We start from the raw sequence: 22,027 nt of genomic DNA, 5'->3' as shown, positions 1-22,027 counted from the left end.
ATGTATCTCTCCGTCTATTTAAAGCTTTGAAATCAGCATTGTACAGGTCTTGCACATCTTTTATTAAGTTTCTTCCTAAGTATTTTATCTTCATTGACTCTACTGAAATGGTATTTTAAAATTTCCACTTTCCAATTCTTGATGCCAGTATACAACGTAATTTTTTTTTTTTTTTTTTTGAGACAGAGTCTCATTCTGTGGCCCAGACTGGAGTGCAGTGGCACGATCTTGGCTCACTGAAACCTCCACCTCCCAGGTTCAAGTGATTCTTCTGCCTTAGCCTCCTAAGTAGCTGGGATTACAGACACATGCCACCACACCCGGCTAATTTTTGTATTTTTAGTAGACACAAGATTTCACCATGTTGGTCAGGCTGGTCTTGAACTCCTGACCTTGCGATTCACCCACCTCTGTCTCCCTAAGTGCTGGGATTAGAGGAGTGAGCCAACGTACCCAGCCTACAGTGGATTTTTAAAATTTGATTTGCTATCCTGCAATCTTGCTGTTTCGTCTGTTCACACTTAATGTAGTTATTGATGTGGCTGGATTTAAGTTGACCATTTGTTTTTCGGTTTTTCCTGTTGTTCTTTGCTCTTCATTTACCCCTTCACCAGCTTCTTTTAGGTTAATGAAGTATTTCTTAAAATTTCATTTTCTCTTCTCTATTGGCTTTTTAGCTCCAGCTCCTTTTATTAGTTGTTTTACCATACACTCGGGCTCATCATGCACACCCTTAGTCAATTCTGTTTCATTTCCCACAGGATCCTTCACACTTCCCCTTTACTATTTCCCAGTTTACAAATAAAATACTCTTATAACGGTATAATTATATTGTTATATGAACACCCTCCATTCTTTCTGCTATTGTTGCCTATCTTTTGCTTTCCACAGATGTTTTAAATCATGGCTTGAATTATTATTATTATTGATTGAAACTGTCAATTTTCTTTTTTTAAAAATACAATAGAAAAACAGTTTTGCTCTTTCCTTTCTGGGGATAGCAAGTTTCCATCAGGTTGCATTTCTCTTCAACCTGGAGAACATCCTTTGGCAGTTCTTGCTGCGCAGGTGTACTGCCAACACATTCTCCTAGTTTCCATTTGTCTGAAAATGACTCTATTTCACCTTCATTTTTGAAGTATGTTTTTACTGAATACAAACAGTAAAACATGCTAGGCTAACAGGATTTTTTTCCCTCTTTAATCACTTCAAAGATGTTATTCCTTTGTCTTTTGGCACTGTTTCTGAGAAGTTAGTGGTAGTTCTTATCATTGTTATCCTACATAAAACGTGCCCTTTTTTTCCTCTGGCTCCCTTCAAGATTTTCTCTTTGTTTTCATCAGTTTGAGTGTGATATGGGTGGGTATAAATTCATCTTTCTTGAAATTCTCTGAACTTTTTGTATCTGTGAGTCTATATTTATTTTATCCAATTTTCTTTCTCTTTATTTCTTTAAATATTATTTCTGACCCATTTTCACTCATTATTCAGACCTATATTATACGTATATAATATTCTGACATGTACAATCTGCTATTTCAGACCTATATTCTCCTTCTGCAACTTCTATTGCATATATGTCAGATTGTTTGACCTTATCTCATGAATTTCTGAAGCTTTGTTCATTTTCTTCATCTTTTTCCTGTCTGCTCTGCTGTGATTGGATCATTTCTAGTGACCCATCTTCAAATTTATTTATTCATTCTCTGTCCTCTCTAATCTACTATGAAGCCCATCCGGTGCATTTTTTAAAAATTTCAGTTATTATAGTTTTCAATTCTAGAGTTTCCATTTGGTTCCATTCTCTGCTGAGATTCCCTATTGATTCATTAAGACTATTTTCCTTTAAGCCTTTGAACATATTTATAAAGCTGCTTTAAAGCCTTTGCCTGGCTAAATCTAAGACCCGGGTCATCTCAGGGTAAGTTTCTCTTGGTGGGTTTTTTCCTTGACTAGAAGTCACATTTTCCCATTTATTTGTGAATGAATTCCTGGCTCACAGGCTGTTTCCAGTCTTGGTACACTGAGGATCACAGAGTTTCAGCCCCCGCACATCAGTATCTCTGTTTCATTTCTAGTCTATAGAAACTATTCTGATTTTTAATATGGCCAATCCTATCAAAAACAAGACGAAATGATATTTGTACTTGCATGACATCTACGTTTGTATTATTTGCATGTGATTGAAGCGGAGCAGGGCGACTTCAGCACGTGCCCACTCCACTGAGACAAGAAGTCAGAAGCATTTCTTAATACTTGGAGCTATTAACAGAAAACAGCATGAGCTGTTTAGAGTTAGAGTTACTCTCACTGCAAGCACTTAAGGAAAGCCTCTAGGTCTATTGTGGGGAGTGCTACGGAGGGAATTCCTCCCTGATGGGGGGCTGGAGCAGATGAACCCTGTTTTGACTTGTCCAAACATATCACCTTTCAAGTATGAAAGTGTCCAGCACAGAGCTGGCACCTGATAGATGCTTTTAAAGTGTGTACTGGGATTATGATAGCCAAGTTCAGCTCCTCACAGCCCAGTATGGTGTGGTCTCTCCTCTGGGTGATATTTACCTTTAAGCAGCAGAACTTCAATCCCAGTGCCCAGGCCTGAAAATTGCTCCCACCATTTCAGAATAGAAAAGAAAATGTTTCTCAGCTGAAAACCACATTTGCTGGTTATGAAAATGATTCAGAGCATTTTTTTTTCACATTTCTGTATTGATTTCCAGCCTTCTTGTTTTATTGTACAATAACAGGCCCCAGGATGGAGAATATATTACTGCACACACGTAAAAGAATCTCTTCCCAGGGAATTGTCTGCATACCAAGTGCTGTGCTTGACGCAGATTTTTTAGTTTAAAACAAAGGCAGCAGGCTGCCAAGAGAGCATCCGGGCTCTCTTTCTCTGTGGCTGGTACACCCGAGCTCAGAAAGCCCAAATGGACCTCACGTGAGGTCTGGCTTCACGCCTAACCACAGTAGGGCTGGCTGTGAGTGGTGTCCGCCCAAGCCCAGCCCTGGGGAGGAACACGTGTGCCTCCGATCTGATTGGAGCCAATGGGCTGTTATTGTCATCACCACCTAATGGGACTCATCTGTCCACTCCACACTCCTCCACCTAATACTGCAGGCCCTAGGGAGGGGTCCTAAATGTCCTAGGGGTGAAACTCACATTCCCCCTCCCAGCACAACTAAATGACTGAGTAATGGCTCCATCAGTGGCCATCTGATTCGTCTGATCCCAAGGCGAGGAATACACAGGCCGGCCGTGTGTGCGGGGCCATGTGCAGGGATCTCCATCCATCTCTGTCTCCCAGGATACCCACGTTCATTCGTCAGTCCCTGACAGGAGCTGCTAGTCAGTGGCAAAGTGAGCAACAGTGAACGGCCTCTTGGTTCTGTACAACACCCAGTGTGCAAGACCCAGCTCCCTGCCTGTCTCCTGCCCACAGGGAAGTATAGTGGGTTCAGCCAAGCAAGGTGTGGGTCTTTGGGTGAAAGAATATGAAGCATGGGTTTCAAAAAGGGGAGGGGCCTGGAAACTTGAGCGACAGAGGAGGCCATGCTGAGGGAGGAGACGGCAAGGAGAATTCCCTGAGAGCAAGACACATCTACAGTCTGACTCGTGCTGCAAAAGGGTCTAATTGCCCCGGTCACGGGTCAGGCAGCCCACAGCCCCTCCCCTAGCCACTGGGCCAAGGCGATGCTGAGACGGAGAAGGAAGCGCACGCAGTCAGTCCTCCCCTGTTTGTTCTGCAGAGATGAGCACATTGGACCCAGCGCATGAACCCCAACTGCTCCCTGCCTTCAGCCAACATCCCCAGGAACCCACTGTCGTAGCCAGCCGTGGGATAGTGCTGAGCACCACTGCCCCAAGAGACAACGATTTGGCTGCTTTGATGAAGGGTTGCCCCCTGCCCTCCAGAGACCAATAAAGCCTTGCTCCCTGGCCCCTTTCCAAACTTCCCTCGAGGGAGCTGCCTGCGGTCTTTCTGCAGCAGCGGAAAACCTGCTCTGCCGTGTCTTTTCTCAATACGGAATCCCCTTTGAGGAAAGGGCCTTAAGGCTGGCCCAGGCTGAGCAGAGACAAGATCAACCCTGATCACCCCTGACTGTGAGCACTCAGGTAAAAGATGAAATGGTGCCTTGATCACCCAGGTTTGCTTCTCTGTGCTTTGGGGAATCCTGGTGGGATTGAGCATCATCCAGAAGCAAAAGGGGTGAAATGACTCCACAGCCAGAAAGATACATAGGCTCCGGTGTACAAATAGCAACTGAGCCTCAGTTTTCCTTGCACGTAAAATGGGGATAATCCTTTCCCCCATGCAATTGTTCTCAAGATCTAGAGAACTCACAAAAGTGCCTAGCACAGTACTGGTCACAGAGAGGGCAGGCAGAACCATGTGGGACTGGAAAGGATCCCGGAGCAGGTTAATTTCTAGCCAGGGCCCAGCTTTCCTCCAGGAGGCTGGAGCCTGTTGGATAAGGATCTATCTAGCAGGAAGGATCACTTGCTCTCAAGTCTTGACAGGTTTGGTTTGCTTAGAAGTGAATCAGGAGACAGGCTGGACGTGGTGACTTACGCCTGTAATCCCAGCACTATGGGAGGCCGAGGTGGGTGGATCACGAGGTCAGGAGATCGAAACCATCCTGGCTAACACGGTGAAACCCCGTCTCTACTAAAAATACATAAACAAAATCAGCCGGGCATAGTGGCAGGCGCCCGTAGTCCCAGCTACTTGGGAGGCTGAGCCGGGAGAATGGCATGAACCCAGGAGGTGGAGCTTGCAGTGAGCCGAGATTTTGCCACTGCACTCCAGCCTGGGTGACAGAGTGAGACTTTGTCTCAAAAAAAAAAAAAAAAAAAAAAAGTTAATCAGGAGACAGACCAAAGGAGGCAAGAGACTGGCTGAATCCGGGAGCAGGCCTCTTAGCTACACGTAGGACAAGAGTGTCCCCTGGAAGTAGATTTGTCCTGATCCTGACCCCCACGAAGCCTAGCCTGTCCCCAGGCCAAGATGCAGCCGGAGGCACTCGTTGACTGAGTTTGGCCCCCATTCCCGTTTCTGACCTTCAGCTGACATCTTACCCTGGGCACAACTGAACCCTAATCCCAGTCATGTATCTGCCCATTTAATTCCCCAAATCTACTTCTGACCCCATTGGGCCTGGATGAGAACGTGGACAATTCCGTGAAGCCCCTTTCTTGTCATGGAGGAGACAGGTGTAAACATTGTAAAAACCCAGAAGTCCTTGTCCCCCAACATTTCACAATCCCACATGCCAGAGGGCGGAAGTGTCAGTGACAACCCCACTCTGTTCCCTTATTATCTTCCATCTCATAGCTTCCATAGATATCTGTTTATTCACAATTAAAGTAAGAAAAACAGCCCATCTGAAAGAGGATGGCAGACCCCAGCTGTGGCCTTGAGATTAGAACCCACAGGCTTCAGTGCACTGCCCTGTCCCATCCTTCTAGATGAAGACCCCCTACCCACCCACCAATGTCACTAGAGATCCCCTGGACACAGAGGACACTTCAGGGCACCTTCATGGACACTCCATTGTGGATGTGCTTCTCTTCTGACTTGGTCACCATTTGTAATCCCTCTCTATCCGCTTCAGCCTCCACCCAACTCTTACCAGCAAGGCACTCTGAACGTGGAGGTAACTCCACGCCTCTCTCCCTGCCAGGGAGAGTCAGACACTAGATGCCTATGGATCTCTCCTGTTCCATTGGCCATATTCAGTATCCCAGCCATCTCTGGCAGGGCCAGGCTGGTGACCTAGGCCTTCACGGACTGGACTCTCCAATCGGCATCTGTGTCTGAGTCGGCCAAGCTGGCACAAGCCCTCCTGGAGTGTGGGGATGGGAGGAAGTACCTCTGTCCTTAGTCCAACTTCTGTTGGGTGAAGAGACAACTGAGTTGGATGTCAAGCGTGCCTCTCCCAAAGACACAAGGGATGACCAAGGGACCCAGTGTGGGGACTCAAGGAGAGGCTAGAACCACAGTTGGGTCTCAAAGTCAGGACCAGGAGCTGACAGAAATAGGATAAGAGTGAGAGCAGGCTGGTGATAAGAAGAGCGAGATGCTTGCCATGACCATAAGAGGTGCAGGAGCCCCGGGATAGGCCTGGCACCTGCCGATGATTCCTGGGCCCCAGTGTGTGTGCTTGGGAGTGACTGTTTCAGGGCCAGCTCACAGGCTGTCAGGACTATCAGGCTCTCCCAGAGGGCCACAGCTTCAGGCTCCCTTAAGATCCCCGGGAAGCACCTGACTTTACAGCTCCCCCTTTTCTTTACAGAGAAAAACCTGAATCCAAATAAGGTTTCACACCACACTTCTCCCAAATTCCAAATTCCTGCATCCAACTGCCTACCTAACATCTCTACTCAGAGGCCTGAGAATCACCTCACACCCAGCAGATCCAAAACTGCGCTGACATCCCACTCCCCAAGCCCATTCCTCCCACACCCTTCTTCATCTCCAGCCTTCCGGATGCCCCAGCCAAAAACTTAGAGTCATCTTCTTTCTCCTTCTTTCTCTTAGACCCCAGACTCTCTCAGCAAATCTCATCAATTCTATCTTCAAACTACATCCAGAAGGCTGGGTGCGGTGGCTCACACCTGTAATCCCAGCACTTTGGGAGGCCAAGGCGGGCAGATCATCTGAGGTCAGAAGTTCGAGACCAGCCTGGCTAACATGGTGTAACCCTGTCTGTAGTAAAAATACATAAATTAGCAGGGTGTGGTGGCGGGCACCTGTAATGCCAGCGACTCGGGAAGATGAGACCGGAGAATTATTTGAACTAGGGAGGTGGAGGTTGCAGTGAGCTGAGATTGCATCGCTGCCCTCCAGCCTGGGTTATAGACTGAGACTCCATCTCAAAAAAAAAAAAAAAAAAAAAACATCCAGGACCTGTGCATGTCTCGCTGCTACATTTCGATTGCTGCAGTCCCAGCCATCACCTCTTGCCTCCTACTGGTCTCCATACATGTGCCTTTGCTGCACCATAGTCCAGTCTCCACACAGCATTTGGAACAAAAATCAGGCAGTGGGCTCCTTTGCTCTGACCCTCCTAGGACGCCACTTCGCTCAGCGAGAAAGCCAGGGTCTTTACAATGGACTTCAAGACTCCATGACCTGGCGCTCAGCCACCTCTCTGACCCTTGCTACTGCCACTGCCGCCTCCCTTTCTCCTGCACCAGCTATGCCAGCCTCTCCTATGCAGGGACTGGATGTGGAGTTTTCCTTCAATCTGGCTCACTCCTCTTCCAGATATCCACACAGCTAACCCCCTCTTGCCTTCCTCAAGACTGTGTTCAAATGAACCCCTTTTTTTTTTTGAGAGAAAGGGTCTTCTGTCGCCCAGGCTGGAGTGCAATGGTGAGATCTCGGCTCACTACAACCTCTGCCTCCCAGGTTCAAGCCATTCTCCTGCCTCAGCCTCCCGAGTAGCTGGGATTACAGGCGCCCACCACCATGCCTGGCTAATTTTTATATTTTTAGTAGAGATGGGGTTTCACCATGTTGGCCAGACTGGTCTTGAACGCTGGGAGCAGTGACTGACGCCTGTAATCCCACCACTTTGAGAGGCTGAGGTGGGCGGGTCAAATGTCACCCTCTCAAAGACGTCTCCCTTGGCCAACTTCACTTGCAAGTCAAGACACTCCCGCCCCCAACCTCTCGCCACTTCTGATACCCCTTTGCGCTGTCCAACTCTCTTTTTCCCCTAAGCACCTGGCATTCTAGTATATGACATGATTTATTTATGTATGATGTTTAGCCATTGTTGTCCATCTCCTCCAATAGAATGTAAGCTCATGAGGCAGGAAGCCTTTTCACCGACGAATCCAAGCGCCTGGCACATGGCAGACGATTAATAAACGTTTATTATTCAATAATGAACCAGCATGTGCCCTAGAGTCAAACAAACTCACGTTCACATCCTGTCTCTGCAATGTGTGACTCTGTGACTGTGGCTCAGGCACTTCCTGCCTCTGATCTTCCATTTAGCTTTCCCACCTGTGGAATGGGGATTGTGGTATCTACTGCCCCCGGCCTGTTGTGAGGACCCACTGAGAGAACGCACGTGATGAGCGGAAGCTGTTGTTGCCGCGATGGTGGCTGATGAACGCCCACCACGCTCAGCATGACGCACGGCTGCGGTTGCACCCACAGCACTCAGGCAGCTTTCAGAGGGGCTTGGCTGGTGCCCGGATAGAAAGCATTCAGGGCTCTGCAGGGGCATCTGCAGCGTCTGTGAAGTGCGGCCAGAAAGGAACAGGAAAGCTTAGACATCACAGGCTGCAATTCCAGTGCACGAGGCTAGACTCTGAGGCTGGCGTTCAGAGGCACCGTTTCCACATGGATGGACTCTCACAGAGAGGACATGATTCTAATCAGCTCAAGAAACACAAAGCCCATCTATCTTCCATTGTTTAAGGAAAGAACTCATCTTGGGAGTGGGGCTGTGGAGGTGGTGAAGAGAGTAAAGCCGGAACAGATTTAAATGATAAAAAGCAATTGAACAAGAGAGCACAGGGGCCCCAGACGCCACTGGTCATCATAATTGCACGTGTGCCCTTCTCAGCAGTGGGAACGTGGGGTAAGGGTAAAACTCGTCACGACGACAGCCTTCACCGATTACAAAACACTTCCATATCCATTGTCTCATTTAATTTTCATAAAACCCATTCAGGTTTGGCATTATTCACTCTATGTATTAGGTGAGAAGACTGGGAATCACCCACACTGCGTAAATGACCTTCAACATGATACAGAATCTTCCATTCGCTTGTTCACTATACTATATATTTCTGTATTTCTTTTTTTTTTTCTTTTTTTTGAGACGGAATCTCACTGTGTCCCCCAAGCTAGAGTGCAATGGTGCCATCTCGGCTCACTGCAACCCCCCGGGTTCAAGTGATTCTCCCACCTCAGTCTCCCTAGTAGCTGGGACTACAGGCGCACACCACCACGCCCAGCTACTTTTTTTACTTTTTAGTAGAGATGAGGTTTCACCATGTTGGCCAGGCTGGTCTTGAACTCCTGACCTCAGGTGATCCACCCACCTCAGCCTCCCAAAGTGCTGGAATTACAGGCGTGAGCCACCATGCCCAGCCTCTGTATTTCTTTTTAAACTATCTATTGATGAATAGTATCCATACAGAAAAGCACACAAATATAAGATGGATTTTCACTAGGGGAACATACCCACATCGCAAAATAAAAGAACATTGTCAAAAACCCAGAAGCCCCCCTCCTCCCCAGCCATGCTTCTTCCCAGGCACAGCCCTCCTTCTCCCCAAAGGTCACCTGACCTCTGTCCCCATCGATTAGCTCTGTCTGTGCTTTAACACTCTGCAAACACAATCATTCCAGATGTATTCTTTTGCTCAACATCACGCTTGCCATGTGTGTTGTCATATGTGGCTGTGTATGTTGTCATAGCTGGAGTTCATTCATTCATAGCTGTTTTCATAGCTGGATCATTCATTCATGTTCATACAACCGTGTCCATTCATTCATAGCTATTTTCATAGCTAGATCATTCATTCATGCTCATACAGCCATGTTCATTCATCCATAGTTGTTTTCATAGCTGGATCATTCATTCATGTTCATACAGCCATGTCCATTCATCCATAGTTGTTTTCATAGCTGGATCATTCATTCATGTTCATACAGCCATGTCCATTCATCCGTAGTTGTTTTCATAGCTGGATCATTCATTCATGTTCATACAGCCATGTCCATTCATCCGTAGTGTTTTCATAGCTGGATCATTCATTCATGTTCATACAGCCATGTCCATTCATCCATAGTTGTTTTCATAGCTGGATCATTCATTCATGTTCATACAACCATGTTCATTCATCCATAGTTGTTTTCATAGCTGGATCATTCATTCATGTTCATACAACCATGTTCATTCATACGTAGTTGTTTTCATAGCTGGATCATTCATTCATGTTCATACAGCCATGTCCATTCATCCGTAGTTGTTTTCATAGCTGGATCATTCATCCATGTTCATACAGACATGTTCATTCATTCCATGGCTGTATATTCCATCGTCCAAATACAACAAAATTAATGTATCATTCGAGTAAGTTGGTTATATACATCTAGCAGTGGACTTTCTGTGTCATCATGTGTGTACACTTTGTTTAAATTTTGTGTTCCAAGTAGTTTGGAAAGTAGTGATACAGCTCTGATGAGTGGAGCAACACCAAGGTTCTTCGTTTTGAGTTGAATTGTTAAAAACGACTCCCACACACGTGGAGTGGTTTTAAGGAGCAGAGAGTTTACAGAAAGAAAGAAGGGAGAAGAAAGAAGGAAGAAGCTCCCCCGTGCAGAGACAGAGGGAGGGGGCTCCAAAGCCGAGGAAGGAGACCCCATGTGCCACGGATACTAGCCAGTTTTATGAGGAGGCTGGAGGAGATGGTGTCTGATTTGCACAGGGTTCAGGGGATTGGTTTGAGTAGGCATGTCATTCTCATAGCCTGTGAAAAAACTGGCCCTCCCACTCTAGCCTTGTAATATGCAAATGCAGGGCTCCGTGATGTTCTACACACGTGGGGATATGTAGGGGTGGCCTTGCTACCAGGCATATGTGGTGGCAAGGAAGAAGATGGTGGAATCCCCATGTTTGGGTGGACCCGGTTTCTAATGTCTAGTATTTGCATATTAAAAGTTACTGGCCCGGGTCTAAGAGCCAGGGCTTTTCTGCTAGACCAGAAACATCTCTGGGCCTAGCGTGGTGGCTCATGCCCGTAGTCCCAGCTACTCGGGAGGCTGAGGCAGGAGAATGGCGCCAACCCGGGAGGTAGAGCTTGCAGTGAGCCGAGATCTCACCACTGCACTCCAGCCTGGGCGACAGAGCGAGACTCCGTCTGGGTCTCAAAAAAAAAAAGAAAGAAAGAAAGAAAGAAAGAGACAAGAAACGTCTCTAGAACTGCTTTAAAAATGAAAATTTTCCAAGGACCCCTTTTCCTCCCTATCTGCCTGAAATAATTTCTTAGTAACTCCTACCACACTCCCCTGCAGGGAGATGCAAACTCCTACCATGTGGAATGCTACTGTTCCAGAGTAGTTGTACAAATATACACTTGCACCAATGTAGAAAAGTTCCAGTTGCTCCACATCTTCCACAACACTTTATATCCTCAGTCCTTAACTTTTAGCCATTCTGGTGGATGCGTAAAGGATCTCAGCTGTGGTTTTGATTTGTAGCTCCTTGACTAAACAGGGTGAGGTCCTTTTCCAATGCTTATTGGCCATCTGGATTGCCTTATTTGTGAGGTGGCTGTCCCAGTGTTATAGTCGTTTTTTCATTGTCTTTTTTTCTGATTGATTCGTATGAGTTATTTATATTTTCTGAAAATGAATCCTTTGTTGGACATATAAGCTTCAGATATGAGGGCTGAGAAGGCTTTCATTTTACCAGATGGCTAGAGAATTGTTTCAGAAAATTATACCTTTACTGTGAATGAAATTCTTCCATGTACTTGGGTCTATTTCTGGAATCTCTATTGCTTTCATCCACCTGTGTGTTTCTTCTCCAGTATTAAACTGCTTTATTGCTGAGTTTCAGATGTTTTGGTATCTTATCAGGCTGGTCCCATGTCAGTAGTTTTTTCCCTCAGAATTTGCTCAGTTATTTTTTATAGTTTTTTGTCCAGATGAACTTAGGTTTTATTTCATCAGATTCCAAAAGGAGAAAAATCCTGTGAAATTTTAATCAGAATATCATTTCTCAGTTAAATTTGAGACCACACTCATCTCTGTTAGGGTGAATATTCCTCTCTAGAGCCAGGTCCAGAGAGTTTGAAGCAGTCTTTTCTGTGTGCCTCTCAAAAGAGAGTAAAAGGGGTAATGATCTTCAAAAGGGTAATGATCAGCTCAAGCTACCCACATTTTGTACGCTTTTTTAGATTTTCCATAATATTGTCTAACTGGCTATTTTTAGCATACAGCAAAACTGTTGGTCTTGACTATTAATGTTGAAATCCACCACCTCACTGAATTCTTCTATTGTTTCTAGTGACAGTTTCTCAGCCTGCTCTTGGAATCAGCAAGTATATGGTCACATTATTTGTGAATCACAACACTGGACCTCCTCCTTTTCAATATTTTTGTCTCTTGTCTAATCTCATTGACTTATGCTGTGAGAACAACGTAAACTCCACAGTGAGGTTACCCACGAGGCCACAGAAGGAACTGTGAACATAAACCAGCAAAACTGAGAGGATAAAGGTGAGGCTTCTCAACCTCAACATGACTGACATCTTGGGCCAGATAATTTCTTATTGTCGGGGGCTGTCCTGTACGTTGAGGGATATTTAGAAGCATCCTTGGCTGCTACCCACTAGATGCCAATAACACTGCCCCCAAGTTGTGAAACCATAAATGTCTCTAGACATTTCCAAATGTCTCTTGGGAGGGAAAATCACCTAGAGTTGAAAACCACTGTTCTAAGGGAAAGTAGCTGGCTCCCTTCCCCCTGAGCTGATTTTGAGCAAATCACCACAGGGCATCTGTCTTCTCTGTTCTCTTCATTTCAGAGTCCCCAGGGCTATCAGCCCTTTTATCTTCACCTTTATTCCACCCCTCTTTGACCTCAGACTCAAGAAATCTAGGATTTTTCCCAGCCATCCTTTGCAGATGCTGTTCTCATCTTGCATGCCCTGAATTTAATGAGGATGCTTCTCGCCTTCCACCATGGTTTTGATTTGAGCTAAACTTTTTAAACGGTGCTAAGAAAATACCAGTATGAATCAGTTAGCCTGTTTTTAGTTGCACGTAACAGAAAACCAATTCAAATTGGCTTACAAAATAAAGATGATTTATTAGCTTGCATAAAAATAGCCCAGTGGTAGTTAAGTTTCAGGTGCAGCTTGACTGGGGCTCCAGTTTCATGTCCCTGTGACTCTCTGAGCTCCGGCCTCTTCTGCATGCTGGCTCTGTTGTCTGGCTGGCTTTCCTCTTAGAAAACGACAATGGCTGCCCTGTTCCAGACCTAACATTTGCACACCATATAACCCAGAAAAAAAATAACGCTTCTCTTCTTCAAAGCTTTGAAGGCAAAAAAAAAAAAAAAAGTCCTGGTATTTACTCTGATTAGAACATCCTAAGATTCTTTGTTTACAACAGTCTTAGTGATTGTTTATACCAATCACTAAGAAAGAAAATATCTTGCTGAGCTATTGTCCATCCTTAACTACTCACCATGGCAGTGGAACTCCACTAACCAACTTGGGGCTCAGAGAAGGGGTGGAGGTCGATTCAACCCAAACCTTTGTATACTTGTAACGGGGGAGGGAGGGATGACAGTGGGAAGTGCACCATCTATTCCCATTATGTAAGGTTAGTTCGTTGGTTTGTGTTAAATTAGTGGTGAATATTGAATTCAGTTAAAATTCCTTTTGGCGTCCATTGAGTTGATCCTCTGGTGTTTTCCCCCTGTGATACATTAATAAAATGTATTATATTAATAGATGACATAATTTTGAATGGCCTTTAATTTGGAGGAAGAATCCCCTTGAATGTGGTGTTTTAGTCCTTTAATATGCTATGGAAATTTCTACCATCAATTTAAATGGTTCTTTATGGTGGTTGTGACATTGGTCTAAAGTTTTGTGTTTTTGTGCTAACTTTGTCAAATTTTGGTATGCTGGTTTTATAAAAAGATTTGGAAGACATCCTTACTTCTCTAGGTTCTGGAAGGGTTTAAATAGTATCAGAATCATCTGTTACTTGAACTTTTGTAAGAATTTACCTTTGAGACCATCTGGATCTGGCACTTTTGTGGAGAGGTAGCTTTTTTATAACTTTCTCAATTTCTTCCATTGTTTTTGCTCTACTTAGGCTTCCCACCTCTTATGGGGCCGATTTTGGTCATTTAGAGTTCCTAGAAAATATCTATCTCACGCATTTTGTCAAATTTACTTTGACTAAATTTTTTGTTAAGTTTTCCTGTTCTATTCAATTTCTTTTGGATCTGTGGTGTTTTCTCTTGTTTGTTTCTAAAGCAGTGGATTTGAACCATCTCCAAATTATTTCTCAATTTTATTGTGTTTTCCCCCATAAACTTCTTGAATTTATTTATCTCAAATAAATTCATTCTTGGATTTATTTATCTCAAATAAATTCATTCTTGGATTTATTTATTAGCTCTATCATTTTTATTTTATAAATTAATCAATACCTGTTTTCAAATTTTTTTGCATTGATTCAATTGATCTCTTTTAACTTTTCATATTGGATGTTTAATTCGTTTTATTTTTTTCTTGCATAATGTGGTCTGTAATATTGCAAGATCTGATTGAATAAACAAGAAATTCTAAGGCCAGGCATGGTGCCTCACACGTGTAATCCTAACACTTTCAGGAGGACAGCTTAAGGCTGGGAGTTTGAGACCAGCCTGCGCAACACAGTGACACTCCATCTCTACAAAACGTTAAAAATAAATAAAATATAAAATAAGATAAAAAATATTCCAGTTCTCAGACACCAAAGTAAGATGAGAGACGGATCACCATGCTGAGTATTTAAAGGAGGTAGCCTAGAACTAGTTAGGTGAATGATCACGATAAGGATACAACAGGATTGAATGATGAGCCTTAGAATACATTTTTGGAGGAGCATTTATTTGTAGAGAGCTATGCTTTAAGTCAGACCCCACTCTGAAGGGTGGCAAGAACAATGCAGTCTCCTGACCCCAAGCTAGTGAGATGGTTAGAAGAAAGTATGGGGGTTCTATATGGTTGGGGGCACACAGAACAGGTGCCTGACCCGCTCCTGAGAAAGCTCATACAGCCTGTGGCAACAGGGGTAGAGGTCTGCCCCTAGGTGGCCACAGCACTCCCATCCCATGGGCACTGAAGATGAGGGATCCTCAGGAGGCCAGGCAAAGACAAGGCTGTGCCCCAGGAACAAGACTGGCAGGAGACCAGTGGAGAAATCTCCAAAGAAATCAGGCAGGTGCTCTAAGAAAGAGTTAACTTTGACCACATTTCAGGTACAAAACTTGGGAAGTCACCTTAGGGAAGTTCTAGTCCAGAAAGAGTTTTCTGTACCACATTCTTTCTCCTTCTTTCCCTCAGTTTGAACCCAAAATGAGTAGGAAGTGGGGGTGGGAAGGGAGATGTCAGAAACACTCTTAATCACAGGTGCGGTGGCTCACGCCTGTAATCCCAGCACTTTGGGAGGCCGAGGTGGGTAGATCACCTGAGGTCAGGAGATCGAGACCATCCTGCTAACATGGTGAAACCCCATCTCTACTAAAAATACAAAAAAAAAAAAAAATTAGGCAGGCGTGGTGGCAAGCGCCTGTAGTCCCAGCTACTCAGGAGGCTGAGGTAGGAGAATGGCATGAACCCAGGAGGCAGAGCTTGCAATGAGCCGAGATCATGCCACTGCACTCCAGCCTGGGTGACAGAGCAAGACTCCTTCTCAAAAAAGAAAAAAAAAAAAAAGTATGTTTGTGCTCCAAAGTGATGATATCAAATTTTTTAACTACCTGAGAGTTATCAGAAAAGTAATGAGTATGCTTGTACCCTAATTGGGTGTCAGAGGAAGAACAACCCAACCAAGCAAATTAAAAGGACAGTCAAAAATAAAGATGTTTTCTAATTAAATGGGTCCTGCTTTTTAACATACTGGTTACTGGGTACACATGCTTGGTTTTTTAAGCATTTTAAGAGTAAAATTTTTCTCCAAGCTATATTTCTAAAGATCAATATATAGCATTTTCATTCTCATATATTCTTATCTTTCAGAGATTCTTCATTTTCAGTTTCATTTATTCTTTAACCCAGAAGTTAATATAAGAGAATTTTTCTTTAGTTTCTAGGTCATTGATTTGCAAGTGTTGCTATTGTCTTGATTTTGCTTTTAAGTTTTATTGTATTGAAGTCAGATGACATAAATTAGACACTGGAGTCATAACTTATACAGGCCTTAGGTTCTAAGGATAGTGTGTGAGAAAAAGAATTATACATTCTGATTCTCTTACATTTTTCTTTGTTGCTCTTTATTTTCCCCTCCCATCTAGAAATCTTTAATATCTCCTCTCAACTCTTTGTGACATGAAATGTCACAATAGTTTGTGTTAATGTGAATCTTTTGTCATTCAGTATGCTGGTTCTTTGTGTATGTGTATCCCTTATTAATGGGGAATTTTCTTGTATTATTTCTTTCATAAGTTTCTCCTCTCCATTTTCTCTGCTCATTCTAGAACTTCTATCAGATATTGGACCCCCTGGAGTGATCTCTTAGCATTGCTATTCACTCATATTTTCCTCATTCTTCCTTTATGTTCTCCTTTCTTGGAGATTTCTTCGATTTAGCCTCCAACCCTTCTCCTAATTTGAAAAACAGAAACCCACAATTTAAAACTTCATGCCAAATAAAAGAAGCCAGACACAAAAAGTCATACGTTATATGATTCCATCTATATGAGATATCCAGAATAGGCAAATTCGTAGAGACAGAAAGTAGACCAGGGGGTGTCATGGGATGGGGAGAAATGGGGAGTAGCTGCTTAGTGGATACACAGTCTCGTTTAGAGTTTTGTTTTGGAACTAGAGAAAAGTGATGGTTGCACAACTAAATGCCTTAAATGGTTAACTTTCTTTAATAAAAATTTCACTTTAATAAGAAAGTAAAATAAATGTTTCATAAAAGCAAGTGAAGGAGAAAAAAAGAAATCAGTAATCATGCTTTAATGTCCAAGGTCTCTTTCTCATTCTCTTAATTTTATTTTCCATGGCATTGATTTTGTGGTTTCTTTAATGAATATAGTATCCTCTGAAATACCTCTGAGGACACCCATTAAACTTTTTTATTCTCTTTTGCTGCTTGTACTACTTCACTTTAGAATTATTTTTAGATATTTATTTATTTTTATCTTATTTTTCCTGTTACAGGTTGGGTAGTTTTAAAATATGTTCACAAATCCTTTGATACTTTTCCTTTCAAGAGGGGAAGCCCAATTCCCCTCCACAGAGCATGGGGAGCTGGACTTAGTGATTTGTTTCTAGTGAATGGAGGAAGCTGGAAATGATGGTATGCAGCATCCAAGACTGGGTTGTAAAAAGTTTCCTCCTTGCTATCTCTCTTGGATCACTCAATCTGGGGGAGTCCAGCTGCCATGTCATGAGGACACTCAAGCAGCCCTGTGGAGAGGCCCATGTAGTGAGAAACTGAAGCCTCCTGCCAACAGCCAGCAAGGATCTGAGACCTCTTTGCCTACAGTCATGTGAATGAGCCATCTTGGAGGTGGATCCTCCTGTCTTCAGACGTGCACCTCATAAGAGGTCTTGATCCAGAACCACCTGGCTAAGCCATTCTCAATGTCTGACCCACAGAAACCGTGAGATCATAAATGCTTGTTGTTTTAAGCTGCTAAGTTTGGGGGCTAATGTGTGGCTTGGCATAACTCATACAGAGGCTTTTTTCAAATATTCGATAATGCCCTGTTTAGTTGTTTTTCAAGAAGGAGGAAATGGGAAGTTGTGAGAAGCTGTGAACACATGAGCAGGTCTTGTCTGCTTGTGGGTGTTGCTTCAGGGTGATCAGGTAGGGAGATGGCCAAAACACTGGAGATCTACAAAGGGTAGAAGGAGGAGAAAGCCTTTTCTCTGAGATCTTTCAATATACTTTTAAAAGAACAGGGATAGCTGCCAGATGCTCTGTGAAGGGAAAATGAGAAAGGGACTGACTGTACAGATACTAAATTAATCCCCCTTTCAGCCTGTCTCTCATTCGGTTCACCCAGGGCTTCAGGGTCTAAAGTCTCTGTTGGTTCTAGAAGACAAATGGGCATCTCCTTCACCTGTATCCCCTCTACCCTTCCAGGCACTGCCAATGACCACGGCACTGCCAATACACTCTTCTAATGGAAAGAAATGTACTGAAGCCTCCTCTCTGCTGTTAGTAGACCTTCACCCACTGTCTTTGACATCATCAGTTACACTTTTTTTAACTACCATTTTAGTGGATCCCTAGAGGAAGATAAGATAACGTCTAGTAATTTAACCACAAGTCCCTCCCTTTAACCCCTAATCTTTGCATCAGAGTCTCACTCTGTCGCCCAGGCTAGAGTGCAGTGGTGCTATCTCGGCTTACTGCAATCTCTGCCTCCCAGGTTCAAGCAGTTCTCCTGCCTCAGCCTCCTGAGTAGCTGGGATTACAGGCATGCACCACCACGCCCGGCTAATTTTTGTATTTTTAGTAGAGACAGGGTTCCACCATGTTGGCCAGGCTGGTCTCAAACTCCTGACCTCCAGTGATCTGCCTGTCTCAGTCTCCCAAAGTGCTGGGATTATAAGGCATGAGCCACCACACCCGGCCTGCATCACTTTATTTCTAACTCAGCTCTTGTATACAATTTATAGTTAATTTGTTTGCTTAACCAAATCTGAGGCTTATTTTAATAACTGTATTTGTTTCATTTGTTTTATGTGGGTAATAGATATATTTGATCTTACTGTATCCTCATTTGTGTTGCTTTAAAATCTTTCTTGGTGCTCATTTCCTACATGGATTATCTTATTTGACTGTATGGCTTCCTTCTTACGGATTAGAAAGTGCATAAAGTCTATTCTAGTCTCCTAATAGTTGCCTTTATAATTTTTTTTTTAAGATGGAGTCTAGCTCTCTCACCCAGGCTGGAGTACAGTGGCGCAAGCTCAGCTCACCGCAACCTCCACCTCCTGGGTTCAAGCGATTCTCCTGCTTCAGCCTCACAAGTAGCTGAGATTACAGGGGCCCGCCACCACATCCGGCTAACTTTTATATTTTTAGTAGAGACGGGGTTTCACTGTGTTGGCCAGGCTGGCCTTGAACCCTGACCTCAGGTGATGTATCCACCTCGGCTTCTCAAAGTGCTGGGATTACAAGCATGAGCCACCACACCCAGCCATCTTTATAATTTTATGAGTGATATTTAATCCTGGTGTCTTAGCTGTCTTGGTGTTTTACTGTAAAACAGAGGTCTCCAAACTTTTTCTATAAGGAGCTAGATAGTAACTATTTTAGGCTTTGGAGGCCATATGGTCTCTGTCACAACTGCTCACTTGTGCTATGGTAGTATGAAAATAGTCATAGACAACACGTAAATGCATGAGGAGGCCTGTGTTCCAATAGAAATTTATTTACAAAAACAGGTGGTTTTAAAAAAGAACAGGTGGCAAGTCGAATCTGGCCCATGAGCCATCATTGCCTACTTCTAGTCTAAAGATGAGAAACTCATCTCACATATCTTCATGGTGTTGATATCATGCAAACATTATGCAAGATGCTAACGCTGGGGAAGAAGTGAAGGGTGCATGGTGCATTTCTTTGCAACTTCCTGTGAATCTATAATTATTTCAAAACAAAACTTTCTTTAAATTCAAGCAATTGACATAAAGAAGGCAAAACTATTTTAACAACAGCCACCTTGCCAGGCGCGGTGGCTCACGCCTGTCATCCTAGCACTTTGGGAGGCCAAGGCGGGCAGATCACCTGAGGTCGGGAGTTCAAGACCAGCCTGACCAACATGGATAAACCCCATCTCTACTAAAGATACAAATTTAGCCGGACGTGGTGGTGCCTGCCTGCAATACCAGCTACTCGGGAGGCTGAGGCAGAAGAATCTCTTGAACCCGGGAGGCAAAGGTTGTGGTGAGCCGAGATTGCGCCATTGCACTCCAGCCTGGGCAACAAGAGCGAAACTCCATCTCAAAAAAAAAAAAAAGAAAAAGAAAAAGAGCCACCTTGAACAAGTGTGGAATTATGCAATGGTTATGGAAGGACAACCTTCCCCGGGGTCCAGTCCGAGGAGCCATCACCATCCTGGCTTTCTAGCATCAGAAAAAATAGCTTCTAGGGAGGCTGGAGTTTCCTTGCCCACAGCAGAACTGGTCTGATATGTGTGCAACTTGCCATAGAGAAGACTGTGCGCCAGCCATCCTGGAGTGATAGAAATCAGTTGTTGCAAGAAACTGGCTCATCCACATAGCTACAGGGCTCAGAGCTTTAGGAAGCCCTAAATAATCCCTTTATTGTATTTTTAAATTTATTATTATATTTTTTAAGAGAAACAAGGTCTTGCTCTGTCACCCAGGCTGGAGTGCAGTGGTGTGATCTTCGCTCATTGCAGCCTCGATCTCCTAGGCTCAAGGGATCCGCCTGCCTTGGCTTCCCAAAGTATTGAGATTACAAGCATCAACCACCACATCTGTCCCCCTTCATTCTACAGACAGGAGACTAGACCCACGGTTACAGAGCGAGTTGGAGGCCATGCTGAGTCTAGAGTCTAGTCTTAAAATTTTCCTGGCCTGGGCTTTGTAATCAAAACAACCATCTTATGCCATCCCAACCCCCTCTTTCCTGAAGGTCTCAGAGGCCTTAGCCTTAGTATGTACGCAGTTTACTTTAAGGTCACCTTGAGAATGCCCAAGGGCTTGGAAGCTGGGCAGGAAGGGCGAAGCAGTGTGGGCCCTGTGGTTCACATTGCAGAGCAGTCAGCACCCAGAAGCTAAGGAGCCGGAGGTATGCAGCGGCTCTGTTCAAGCTGTGGGCCCCCCATCATAATGTTCCCTAGTTCCCAACGTCGTTTGGGAGCTTTCTCTTCTATGACGGGCATCTCATGATTAAATCAAGAAATACGTACTGAGCACCCACTCCAGAGCATACACTGGGCCATGCAGGGAGGGATAAGGCAGTTTGGACAAGACAGAAAGGTCCCTGCCTCTGGGGAGCTTACAGTCCAGTGGGGTATTGGCCTCTCATGGAGCCCACCCAAAGGATACAGGACAAGCATCTTTTCTTTGGCATTGCCCAGCAAGTGAAGATGCAGAGGGAGCCCTTTGGCACCAAGCGGGCCCCTGACTCTGAGGGCACAGTCCCACGTCTCCCTGAAGGACCTCCCAGGACGGACAGGCCAGTGGCTGGGATAAGAGAGCAAGAGCTCGTGCTGGAGAAACACCCACCCGCCTGAGGTCAATCCTTGCAGGACATACTGTCCCTCAGTGCTGCTGGACCCATTCCCTGGCATCCTCACACCTAGCCCAGCGCTCAATAGTTACTTGTTAAATAAAAGAATGAATGAGGAGATTAAGTTAACTTCCCTCAGCTTCAGTTACTTCTTTTGCAAAATGAAGAGTGTTATAGAGATCAAATGAGGAAGCCGGCTAGGAAGCTAGGAAAGATTTTTGCAGAGCTTTGTGTGTTCTGAAACACAAAGAAGTGAAACAGAATCCAGATTCCAAAGGGCTTTAAGAGGTGAGATGAAAGGCTGCTCCCAGCAAGGAGAAACATGCAAGGGAAATGCAAATTCCCGTGCTGGGGCCTGAAACTCAGCCGCACAAGAATAGGCAGCTAGCACACCAGGCATGGTGGCTCATGTCTGTAATCCCAGCACTTTGGGAGGCCGAGGCGGGGCAGATCACGAGGTCAGGAGTTCAAGACCAGCCTGGCCAACATGGTGAAACCCCGTCTCTACTAAAAATATAAAAATTAGCCAGGCGTGGTGGCGGGTACCTGTGGTCCCAGCTACTCAGGAGGCTGAGGCAGGAGAATCACTTGAACCTGGGAGGCGGAAGTTGCAGTGAGCCGAGATTACGCCACTGCACTCCAGTCTGGGTGAGAGAGCGAGACTCCATCTCAAACAAAATAAAATAAAAAAATAGGCAGCTAGCAGAACAAGGCTGAGAAGAAGCCTTGGGCGGAGTGGGATGGGGTTGCAGGTGCATGCAAAGAATTTTCAGCCTGTTTGCCCAAAGACTTCGTGGAATCTTAGTAACAGTGACGGCGATGGTGATCACTAACCCCTCTTGAATGCTTGCTCTGTGCGAGATGCTGAGCCAAGAACTTCACATACATATCTTGTTTCATCCTCTCAGAACCCTGAATCGTTCATTCACTCACTCATTCAATAAATATTTATTAAGAGCCCATATCCTTCACGAAGCATGGTTATAAAGACTATGAAAAAACATGAACATTTGGACACAACGTTAAATGGAGAAGGAAAACAATAT

The 22,027-nt window shown here is 44.5% G+C and overlaps 1 protein-coding gene across 2 annotated transcripts in view; it reads right to left on the bottom strand.

The window, feature by feature from the left end:
* WSCD1 (WSC domain containing 1) overlaps window positions 1-22,027 on the bottom strand; it is a 513,503-nt gene that overhangs the window by 219,919 nt on the left and 271,557 nt on the right. The gene's annotated exons all lie outside the window — the stretch shown is intronic.

Source organism: Macaca mulatta, chromosome 16, assembly GCF_049350105.2.
Source record: "Macaca mulatta isolate MMU2019108-1 chromosome 16, T2T-MMU8v2.0, whole genome shotgun sequence".
Classification (NCBI taxonomy): domain Eukaryota; kingdom Metazoa; phylum Chordata; class Mammalia; order Primates; family Cercopithecidae; genus Macaca; species Macaca mulatta.
Note: the sequence above shows the minus strand (reverse complement) of the source record. Positions and strands in the feature narration are given on the sequence as shown.